This window comes from Ambystoma mexicanum, chromosome 5q, assembly GCF_040938575.1.
Source record: "Ambystoma mexicanum isolate Mex_15411 chromosome 5q, UKY_AmexF1_1, whole genome shotgun sequence".
Taxonomy (NCBI): domain Eukaryota; kingdom Metazoa; phylum Chordata; class Amphibia; order Caudata; family Ambystomatidae; genus Ambystoma; species Ambystoma mexicanum.
In genome coordinates, this window is record NC_090933.1 from 1151994875 (window position 1) to 1152007684 (window position 12810).

Genomic DNA, 12810 nt, shown 5'->3' on the forward strand with positions numbered 1-12810 from the left:
AGTAGCTCTTTGATGGCTACAGCATTAACTTTTTCTAATTTAGTGGGATTGCAAGAAATCCGGTTAGCAGCATTATTGATTTTTATGTTCCCAGCCATATGGTATTCTGCCTCCTCTTTAGGGTGTTCCAGCATCACAATAAGTGGAAAGTGGTCGCTTTCTTCACGGCTACCTATTGCCATATCGATAATAAAGCTATTGGCTTTTTCATTAACAAAGATGTAATCGATTGTGGATGGACTACCCCAGCCTATTCTTGTTGTCCCACGGTTAGCATCACCTTTAGTGTGACCATTTAGCATGATAAGTTGATGGTTTATGATCAGCTTACACCAGGCATCGCCGCACCTATTGGACAATTCCATTGCAATGGGTCCAGAGGTCCTATCATACATGGGATCCATGGGTAAAAATATCTTGGCATTAAAATCTCCTGAAATGATGATAGGAATCACAGCATTATATTCTAGCAAGATTTTTGTTAACATCTCTACGTTCTCTTTATTCTTAACTCCATTCGGTGGATTATAAATATTTATAAGTAAAAAATTGGGGAGACGGATACTATTAGTTTTAACAGTCACTCCCAAGATCATATGATTGGACCAGCTAGATTTAACGCCGATCCATGGGTGTTTGATAGCTGTTAATAGTCCACCTTTTGGGCGGCCTTTCGGACCTTTGGATGCCAAACTTACAAAAAAGTACACCACCCGTCTATTTCACATGTGTCACATAACCATGTCTCTTGCAATGTGACCAGACTGAAGATGCCTAAATTATTGAGGAGACCAGCTGTTTTCTCATAGTGTTGATTCCCTCTGGTGTTCCATGAGATCATCATGCAGGTATCATCAGGAACATTGTTCAAGTCTGGATTTGAACTCTATTGGGAGCCATTGCCAGTATCCAACAGTGTCTGGGTCGCTCTTAGGCATATCATAGGCTTTATTATTACCGATTGTATTCGGTTGATTAGCCTTACTAGCATGAATTTGCTTTACTATTTCTTTAGTACCTTTAGATGGTTTAGGTGAATTATTATCAGTCTGAGTCACATTCAAGTTTACAGGTCTTAAATTCTCACTTCTTTTTACTTCAGCAGGTATTCTCTGGTATTTCACTCTGCGCATAGAAGTTTCTGTACAGGTGTATCCTAATTTAGTAAAGTACTCATGGTGACTAAGTATAAATTCATGGGTAGTAGCTTCAAGACACCACACATTGGTCGTAATTAGTTTTGGGGTTACTAACTGATCGACTATCTTAAGGTCGCTAGATTTTACCGTCCGCAACGGTACTACCAAAGAACAGAGTTCAACTATTCGCTGTTTATTTATTAACACTATGGGACCGGATTTATCGATTGCCTGAAATTGTAGTGCTTTAACAAAATTTAATGGATCTCTCTTATAAGTAGGATCATGCACTTTAACATTATTATTTTCTTCAAAATGGACAGCTTTTTCAGCCTGTTTCTCTATAGCATTACCTTCTTGGGGGGATACAATCTCAGAAACCGAAACCGGGCTTGGAATGGGTATCAATTTTTCTTCTAGAAAGAGAGTTTTAATGGCTTTAAGTACCTTAGTAGAGATTTCATTATTCTTATTCGTCTTTTTTCCTCTCTTTTCTTTTTGCTTTACTGGAACTACCCATTCATCCAGTGTCAGTGCTACTAATTTGATTGATTTTGGGGTCTTGTATACCTTACTTTGACCCTTAAGCTTTTTGTAATCATCCTTTTCAACCATGTCTACTGGAGCATGAATAGTGACTGTGTGCTTACCAGAGAAGTTAGGTTCTTTGGTAATATGAGTCGGTTTAGATCTCATAGCTTCCATACTACCTTCTCCTAGGCAAGTAGATGCACATTTTTCTACCTTATTAGGCATGTCTTCATCGTTTACAATGCATCCATTAGGGATTATTTTCTCACACACACCATATAGAAGCGGCAGCTGAGTTTTTTCCAATTTTCTTTGTTTCAATACTTTTTTCCCTTTCTCAGCTTTTTCTTATACCAACAGACTGCAGCCTTAGAGTCTATAGAGTACCCCACATGTTGATCGTGAATTGCTATAGCTATGTTTGCATCGAGTTCAGAATCACCTTGTGCAGTTCCTACTGGAGACAAATCAGTGTTAGTGCAGGCTTCTCTGAATGTCGTACCTTCTTTAGAGGAATTAGCATGTAATATGGCAGTGTGACTGTCTAGCTTTTGTTAAATCATATCACATCTTTCAACAATCTCATTTAACACCCGTTCAAGAGCTTCCCACAATTCCTCATTTTTCATTAAAGTGAAGCTCTCATTCTCATTAGATTGTCTGCTGTTAATGGTGATCGTACTTGAATTCATTCGAGTATTAGGGACAGATGTTTTCAAGTTTGTCTCCTTAGGGGAGGAGACTGTATATGTTATTAAGCCAGATATGTAGTCAACAGTGATTCTGTCTTTTACTTCTTCATCTAATTTACACCAATGACTAGTATTACAACTGTTGTCCATCTTAGTAGAGGTATCATAGTGTATGTCTTTTTTTACAGTTTCATGAGTCGTAAGGTCTAGGGCTTGCCAGTTCTTTGAAACTATAGGATGGTGCATGACAGGTTGAGGAACTGCAGTGCTGCTCCATAAAGTCATATCGGTACATGTATTACCAGAGTCTGTGGTATTTATTCTCTTATGTGGACTATATTCCTCTTTGTTATTTTGAGTTTCTAACAGCTCAACAAGTAATTTAGTGCCAATACCTGGGAGTCTATTGTATAGATCGTCAACTAGTTCAGCGCTAATCTCTGATCTTACGCTTTCTGCTAGGTTGGTGTTAGCAGTCTTTATAGACTCAATTTTGTCAAAAAAAGACGTCATTTTGGCCAATTTGGCTTCTGGTAACAATCCCTGCTTGCCTATGATCTTTCTTTTGCATGCACGGTTGGGGCGCTGAATAATTTCGGTAATTTTTTTGACCTCACTATCAATGCTATTATTAGATCTTAAATTCATTTTCCAACGTAAGTTATTTACTAATTACAGGATGAGTACTGAATTGCACTAATAATTCCACTCACCTTTGTTAGAATTTCACCAGTAAACACCTTTCAAATAGATCCTATGCAGCGTTATAGGTATAAAAACAAACTTAGTTGGTTTCCTCGCACATAAAAATATCTAATTCCCTTAGTTGAGCTTCAGCATGGGTCTCGCGATATGCGACTCGCGCCTCGCATCGCGAACAGCCAACAGCACACTTTCGTGCACTTACTGGTGCATGCGCGAGGTGCGCTGCATGCTGGGAATATGTGCCAGCTCAGGGGAAGTGTAGGGGAGGGCCAATGGAGTCAAGCCAATCCGTGGATCTGAAAGTTTTAAAAAGAAAAAAAAATGAAAAAGTTGCATTTAAAACCAGGGAAGTACAGACAGGGTGTGTCTAATACAGGCAAGGATCAAGTGGATTAACAATGGGTGGGCGTATCCAGATAAGAGTGTGTCATCGTACTTTTAAAAAGGGGGTGGGCGTATCCAAGTGAGTTCATGTCTAGTGCGACATAGGGGGGAGATAACGTGCCCAGACAAGACTGTTCAGAGATATTTACTGGGAAGTCAGGCAAAGTCCAGGTGTTACAGCAAAGGACTTCCTCCACGTGTCTCTCCGGCTGTGACCGTAGATAAAAGCAGCTTCCAAACGAAATCCGGGAGCCAGATAAAAGTCAAATCCAGCCAACAGCACACTTCCGTGCACTTACTGGTAGCTAACATATAAAGCAAGTGGCAGCTAAAGAGTCTGCCTTGGCCAGCGTACTGGTACATAAAACAGCCAGGTGGCAAGGCTCTGCTAGGGCGATGCAGCATCAAACCAGGTCTATGGATGCAAGTGGTGGTTTTAAGTTCAAAGCTGAGTGCCAAAGGCAGCACCACTGGTCCTGGTGGTTTGAATTGGCAAACATGGTACAAATGGCGTCTTGAGAGATGGCAACAGGAGTCATGGTTGCTGTGGCCCTTTGAGGGCTGTCAGTCTCACTGCAGGGTGCTCTAGGGCAAGGTTAGTTATTGAAGTCTTTGCTATCCAATCCTAGGAAGGTTTGCTAGCAGAGTGGTAGGAATTGGTCCTCAGCAAATTCACCCCCAATGTGCCCTGGGGATGGGTAGGGTGCAGAGTTTTCCTCTGACTTGGATTACCTGTGTTCACCTCTGGCAGAGGATTTTGTAAACGCCTGCTTTCCCAACAGGGTCCACACGAATTCCTCCTGATGTCTTTGACGGCCAGAAGGGAGTCAAAGAAGGAGTGCATGACCCCCTTGTTTATTGGTAAAAGGACACAGGGAATTGCCTGCTTTTAGGGGTCCAATCCCAGTCCGTGAGACATGTGACCCTTGCCTCCTGATGTGATAACCAGAGTGGCTTGTGCCACAGGAAGTTGAGGGCACATGAAGGAGAGAAAAGCCCACTGAAAAGTAAGATGGAACAACCATTCCTCAAGCCAAGTTGTGTTCTCTGACTTTCCTATCTAAGAGCAAGTAATGCAGCTCTGTCAAGAAACTGGTGCAGCGAGGACATGTGTAGACTATGCTTTCCACTTGTAGCTTTTTTAAAGGGGGATCTGTTTAGCAGTCAACCCATCCTGACATGGATAACCTGCATCATTTTATTCTTAATAAAAATCAAAACGGCTATGGCTTTAACACCCTTTCCAGGGGGCAATCCTTCACAGTGGCAGGGTCAAAGACACAAATATTGCAGCCCCCGTAACGCTAGCTCAGAACTGGTGCAGGCACAGACCGCAGCAAAACTGCGAGTCTATCAAGCTCGAGGTCGGAATCTCATGCCCTTACTGCAGACAGTGTAGCTGCTGCACTTGTGCCGATGTCTCTGCTCGCAGAGGCATATAATTTGTGACCAGACCACACTGAGCCTCAAGCAGTGTGTGTTGTATCCTCACTTGCTAAAGGAACACTAATTCCCAGCTGTCACAGAGGCCTTCAGCAAGGACATCAAGGACAACTTTCTAAAACAATTGGCTGGTTCCCAGAAGATCTGGCTGCAGCTTCATGGGTTGTGAGTATGACCCCACCCTGACCCTGGTTATTTTTCATTTGTGGTCGTATATGCCTCCCACCTCTGTTTCCTTCCTGCAATCGCAAACGCTAACAACTTTCTTCACTTACATCATTTCTTTCTCAGCTACTTATTTCATAGCATATGGGAGAAATGGTACTAAGTGAAAAAAACGCTTTTAAGAGCGCGAGAAAAAAATGATTGATTTAGAAAGACCACTTGGAGACCGCTCCGGCCAGACGAGGGAAGTCCTGTGTGTGAGGTGTTGTTTGTGTGTGTGTGCAAGTGTGTTTGTGAGTGAGTACGTGTGTGTCTGTGCGGGAGAGGAGGGAGAATGTTTGTGGTGGGAAGGAATGGGGTAAATATGCGTTTGCGTGGCTGTGTGGGAGAGGAGGGGGAATGTGTTGAGCTGGAAATGGGGTGCTGTGTGATGACTGTGGATTTTCTAGAAAACGAGCGAAGAGGGTGGGGTGGGGGTGGGATAACCATCTGCGGGCAAGGGGCAGAATGTCATATTTCAGTATTTTGAAGGCCACACAAAATCAGCAGAAAAAAAAGATCTTTTTTAAGTTCAGCTTTTAAAATCAGAAATATCACATAGAACCGAGAGAAATACCTTGGGCCTCATTACGACCCTGGTGGAGTACCATGGTGCAATTTGCACCATGGTCCATGGCGCAAAGCTGCCAATTCCGCCATGGGGGTTGGCGGACTTACCGCCCCATTCCCAGGTTGGCGGGGCGGTAAGTCCCCAATCCCCATTTACCCTTCCCCATTCCCATTTTTGCCCCATAGGGTATAATGGGAGTGGGGAAGGCGTTAATTACGCCACCGTAAATTACGGTGGCGTAATTAACGACAAGTCCCGTAGCGCCATGGATTTTTCCGCCTGCAAAAAGCAGGCGTGAAATTCACCATGGCGCTACGGGAACTCGTAGTCGGGCGGAAAGGTACGCCATGGGTTACGCCGGCGTAAACCCCTCTCCGCCAGGGTCGTAATGAGGGCCCTTGTCTGTTAGAGAAATATAGTTGTGTGTCGCTAGATCAATGGATGGTACGGGCATAATTAAGCTGACCACTTTAGCTAAAACATACAGGCCCTGATTCATGGAATTATTCATGGAATTATTTGGTGTAATCTGGGATTTGCGTGCCATTCTGCCTGCAAATCCCCATTCGTCTAACAGGGATTTGCGCACAGAATGGCACACATCCATGTTTTACATGCAAATAATTCCATGAATCAGGCCCACAATGTTTATTGACAATGGCCCTCATTACGACCCTGGCGGAATTCGCGGTGCTAAATGCACCGCGGAGCACGGCGGAAAGCTGCCGATAGCGCCATGGGGGTTGGCGGATTTTCCACCCCATGCCGACCTTGGCGGAGCGGTAAATCCCCAATCCCCATTTTGCCCTTCCCCATTCCCATTCTTGCCCCATAGGGTATAATGGGAGTGGGGAAGGCGTTAATTACGCCACCGTAAAGTACGGTGGCGTAATTAACAACGAGGTCCCTTAGCGCCATGGATTTCTCCGCCCGGTAAAACCAGGCGGAGAAAGGCTCCATGGCGCTACGGGAACTCGTAGTAGGGCGGACGGGTCCGCCACGATTACCGCTGGCGGTAACCCACTCCGCCAGGGTCGTAATGAGGGCCAATAACTTTCGGAAGAGAGTGAGTGCAGGTATTCAGATATGGGGAGCTAGGAAGTCAGAGGTATTCCTATTGTGCCTGCAGCTGTTCACTCAATGTATCTGTGTGCGCTTGTGTGTGTGTGTGTGTGTGTGGATCTGAGGGGAGCACACATGCATGTTCGCATGGAGGGTGAGAGTGCATGTATATGTGAACGCGTTTGTGTAAGTAAAATGTGGTTGTGCAAAGAAGGAGATTGCATGATTAGTGTATATGCAAAATGCATGTGCATGAATGCAGACACATACACTGTTGGGACGGCAGAGTTAACACCTGCATAAAGGAACGTGCTTGCTTGCATGATTTGTAGCACAATTACAGGTTGTGAGATGGTAATGTATGTGTGAACATGATATAGGAAAGTGAATGTGTGTGTTTGAGGAAGTTAATGCTCAGACGTCTGGAAGAGTGCCCACTTGTTAGTGCAGATGTACATGGAAAAGTAGGACAGTTAATTCTTGTGTGTGAAGGTTTCTCTAGCTGTTGGTTTTGGGTAGAAAGAGCGACATGACATGTCTGTTGGTTACGGGAGTTGAACATTATGTGCTTGGCAGTGTATCAAACCCCTTAAAATAAAGCCTGCCCAAAGCACCGACCCCAAACACCAGTTTCACACATGCAGCTTTATGTTTGAAGTGGTTTGAAGTGGTTTGAAGTTGTTAAAGAAATCAGATTGGTTCCTCAACCAATGGTTCACTTCCACACAATAAAAGAAATAAACACTCGGGACTTTCTTTTCTGGCACAAACCTTTTTTTTTTTTACGTCGTCCTTATTTAACAAGAGATGGGCACTATATCAATGAATTCTGTGCATATTTGCAGAACATCAAAAAGTCCTTAAGCCTTTCTCATTTTAAGACGGATTTTTTTTGTTTTGTGGACACTATCCAGGGAGACAAACCATAAACAATTACTTACACCTCAAAAAGGTCAATAATCGTTGATTCTCTGCATGCATGCAACACACCATTTCTTACTCACCATGAGTCCATTGTGAATCGCCAGCGGTTAGTGTAAAGTGCACCTCTTGAGGTATTCAAAGAGGACACACTAACAGTGATTCCTTCTGTGAGCAGTTCCCCCAAATGCGACACCTTTGCATTTCTCAAAATGTTTGTTTTAACAAAATAATGACTTTGCATAACGGTATCAATATTTGGATTACATTTTTGATTGCATTGCAAACAAACAGGATTGCGCTCTCTGGAGAAACAATGACTTGACAAGGTCATTTTATCTGTGAATATAACAAAAGCTCTCTTATTGTGCTCCCAACTACCATTGAAACAAGACAGGTGCTAAAATAAGGCAATTGCAGGTGACTGCTAAAGGTCAACCAGCAGACTGAGGACCACTGTGGCCCTTAAAATATCAAATCTAACCTGATTGTAAAATGGGCGGGGGCAACAAAATGACGCTTTCACCTAGGGTGGCATGTATCCTTGTACTGTCCCTGCTCTGCCCCCAAAAAGTATTGTGAAGCCATTGACTTAAGAAAAGACAGACTATTAAAACTGATGTTAGCTGACAGTTCAATGAGCATTGTCTTTGATGTACAATGCTTACCTTTAGTGTGGCATCCGGCAACAGGCAGTCACACTTCTCCCCGCTCCAGCAATACTGACATATCCCGAGCAAGCAGATCTTCAAAAACATCTTATGCACACCCTTTAATCATGAGCTTGCCACTGCCACTCCAATACCCATCTGGCAGCCGCCACATCAACACTTAGCCTTCAGTTACACACTCAAGGGGCTAGGGTTAGAAGTTCTCTATACTCCAGAAAAGATGAGCAAAACAAGAATGACACTCTGCTGGTGCTATACATAAGGGAAGGATGCAAAGAACAATTCCACATTTAGAAAATAAACATGCACACTGTATCCTACAGACAGTCCTACAGACCTGGCGGACGGAACAGCACCCGCTCCCAGACCTTGACGGATGCACCGGCACCATTCATGAATGTTGGTGGTGCATCCATCCTCCCCATTCCCATTGAGTCCATTGGGGCTCAAATGGGAATGGGTAGTAATATTTTCATGAGCCATTGCCAGGCACCGGAAAAAAATGGCTCCCGCGGCAGCCGTGCCAGTATTTACCGGCACGGCTACCGCCGGACTCATAATGACCCCCATTGTAACATTTTAAAATGAAAGTTAACAATGTTGTTTGTTTTTTTAATAGGTACCTTTGCAAAAAACACATTCCGCTCCATCCCCAGCCAGACATCTGTTTTTGCCTCTGATCAGAAGCTGTCAGCAATGATTGATGTGGCTCTGGCAAACAGGCAACTGACAATGCAACTCTCACCAACATAAAAGAGACAGAGACAAAGGGAAGGAGAGAGAATGCAGAGATATGAAGCAAGAAACAGAGCAAGTGAAATAGAGCGGGAGAGAGTGTCACATTAGCTTGCAATACACTGGATAGGTGACTGAGAGGTAGTCGATTTCAGAGATTTAGTAGAGGGAGAAGGGAAAAATGTAAATAAACCTAAATTGAGGGAGAAACTACAAATAGGCCAAACTTAAAGGGAAAAGTAGAAAACTGAAAGGCCATTATTTTTTATTTTTTTATTTACTTGATTCAATTGTGCTAAAACAATTTTTACAAGATTCCTAGGTGAAGGTCAAGCAAAGAAAGAAGGAAGGAAGTCGAATAAAGAAAAGAAAATTAAAGGAGGCAAGAAGAGGCTGATTCCAAGCCTTTTGTCTATGTGAATAAACCTGATCAGATCGCTCTCCACGGGTCGTCTGAGATTGTTTTTTCTTTCCTATTGTCAACGTCAGGGAGTTTGGGCGATTTAGAACACTCGGTCCTTCGAAAAAACCCACTACAGCAATAATCCATCTGGGTTTTCATCGCTCATCAGGTTGATCCAATATTCCTCTTCATCTAAGCAGTGTGAATTGTTGAAGAGACGACCTAGGTGAAGGGCGCACTTGTTACACACTCCTTGACATCTTAATAAGAGGTGTTTAAGTGTTTCGACTGTGTCTGGGAGTTCGCAAAATCGACAAGAATTGGAGTTAGATTGTTTCCATCCCAAGGCCATTATTTGTGACTACTCCTTACCTTGCATGACTTTAATGCACCTATTATTGCTTTGTTAGATTGGGGAGAATAGGATGGAATTGTATAGAGGTATTGGCAGGCAGGTGATCAGTATCTGTTCTAAAGTGTGACATCTTATGTGGTGTGTGCGTGGAAAAGTATTTGAAATATTTTTGCCAATGAACCTACTTAGAAATCTTTTTCCAATGAAAAGTCTTAGAAATCATTATACGGAAGAGCGTGCATTTACTTTCTTTAACTGGGTATGTCATCTTTGTGTGGCCAGCCCACCTACGTGTTGCTTGAATAGAAAAGTCTTAGAAATCCGTTTGTGGATAAAAAAAGTCTTAAAAATATTTTTCCAATGAAAACTCTTAGAAATTCTTTACCAATGAAAAGTATTCTAAATCCTTGTATTTAAGAGAGTGGCCGACATTCCGAGTTTGGCAGTAGTTCAGTGGAAATACTGCCAAACTACCGCCAAATGAAATTAACGTTACGGCCACTTGGTCTCATGGGCTTACCAAATGATTATGATAGGTGATTTAAATACCCATTTATATGAGCCTATACGACTCTATAGGGATTTCGGCGGAATTACCGCCAGCAGTAATTCTGCTGGCAAAACCCAGCTGATTTTTCTGTTTTTTTGGCAGGAAAGTGGAATATTTACCTCCAGCATTTTGCTCCACTTGTTTACCACTTTGCCACACTCAGAATGAGGCCCAGTATATTCAGGCTCATCTTCTTGTGCACACTTCACATGCATGTTGCTTCTCTTAAAAAGACTTAGGGTGAGTGGGTGCAGGATGATTTTATAGTCAGTGGCTGTAACTGGGGGCATCCCCTTTGTGTGACAGGGCCTCACATTTGTTACTTGCTAAAAAAAAAAGTATTTTGCCAACAAACAGCCTTATACATCCTTTGCCAAGTAAACGTTTTTTAAAATCTGTAGCAGTGCATAGTTGGTGTTGTTCCCAGTCCACACACTTGTTGGTTGCGTAGACAAATCTTAGAGTTTATGGCAGGCACCAGGACATCATATTTAGTGGCTGTAGAAAGCCCACATAACATAGCTGTTGCTTGCGTAGAAAGGCTTTAAACATCTATTTGCCAATAAAGGCTTAACATTTTTTGTCCAACAAACAGTCTTAAAAATCTCAGTAGAGAAGGAAGTACATTCAGGGGCTGTAAAGGAGTATTGGCCACATTACGACCCTGACGGCCACGGTATGAACGGTGCCGGTACCTTACCAGCACCGTTCATACCGGGCCGCCACATTACGAGTTTGCTTGCGGGTTGTAAGCGGGTTCCATTCAACACTACAGCTAAGTCAATGCCTAGTCTGGGATGCTGATGGAAACCCTTATTTATATATTTTTATGGCAAGTTATAATCTGGATGATGAACCCTTGTATAACACCCCTCTCTGAGAATCCCCCTGACCACACTGAGCCAAGAAGTAGATTTGTTTTGCAAATTTAAAAGGTTTATTTGGAAAATTAAACAATATATATATCACACTTCTATAAATACATTGATAATGGATAGTACACTTGTGAATATGAGCACTAATCAACAATAGGTAATCCTACAGTAGCACAGTTCTTTACAATCAATGAGGAGTTAGTATAGGATGGATAAGGTAGCAAAAATACTTTTATGGTTTCAAGGGAAAAGCAATGAGGAATAAAATGCAGTACAGAAATACTTGATATGATTTTAGCAAAAGATAAGATAATCACTTTTTCTCTGGCAATTAACCCCCCCCCCTATGCAATGTAAGAAATGGAAGGTGATGGAAAGAGGAGCACACAGTTCTCAGGAATGCAATCAAATACAATACAAAATTCAGTTCCCCCCTGCAAGCTTAGAGGAAACAGGTAGAAGTTTGAAACACAGGCCCACAATGCTTTTAAATGTGATGGCAATGGATGGGAAAATGTGCTAACTGATTTTAATTCCCTCTAGAGATTCAGGGTGAGTGAGAGATGCTTGTTGGTATGAGTTCAGGCTCACTTTAGTAATGGTCTATGAGTTATTACCAGGTTGCAAACGGATTTTAACAAAGAAAAGAATGGAGGTGCTATTTTGACAAGTGGAGAAATTGACCCAAATTGCAAATCGCGGTAAATTTCGCGAATGCGTAAATCGGGATTGCGGAAAAAGTATAGGGAGTAGGAAGTCGGTTCTAGGTCCGTTGGAAAGCCAAGAATCACAAAAAACCCCTCTTAAAATGAAAGTTAAATTTCGTTCCTAGCCCAAACGGTTCAAGAGATACGGACGATTTAATAAAGGTAGATTTTCGGATTTAAAGTAAAACTCAAAATGACAGGTGACAGTTTGCAGCTTTAGAATGATAGATGACAGCTCGCAGCTTTAGAATGACAGATGACAGGATTACTAGGAGGCAGCTCTACTTAGGTTAAAATAGTTTGGATTAGATTATTTTAACTAAGAGATTGGGTTCTGCACAGTTCTGGCGGATACTCACTCCTAATTTTGAAACGAATGGGCCTCGTCACGGATCTGGTCAACTGGAATGGACTTCGGCGGTTCTGCTCACAGCGTCTGGGTCAGCTCTGCTCTGCTGGTCTAGCCTCTCTGGATACAGCGGCCTCTGTTTCTGGATACTGCTCTGCTTTCCGGTCCGGATCAAGTGGATTCTGGATGTAACACTGCTTTCTGGGTACTGGCAAAAGTTCTTGGCACAGAATTCAGACAGCTCTCCCGGCTGTGGAATAGTTTGCAAATGATTTTAAGGATGCTGAGGCCTGCTGACAAATACTTTTGCTTGCAGTGGGCCTTCTTGGTTCAAAGTTCTGTAGTCTCTGTTTAGCTTGGAAGTCTAAGTGTTGGATCTCTGGATGTGAAGTTGTCGGTCAGCACGCTCCGCAGCAAATGGAATTGAATGTCCCTAGCTGTCCCAGCAGTCTCTTTTTATGTGTTTTAAAAAGTGGGTGGAGAGGCTAGCATCACTAAGCCTGCCCCTCTCTT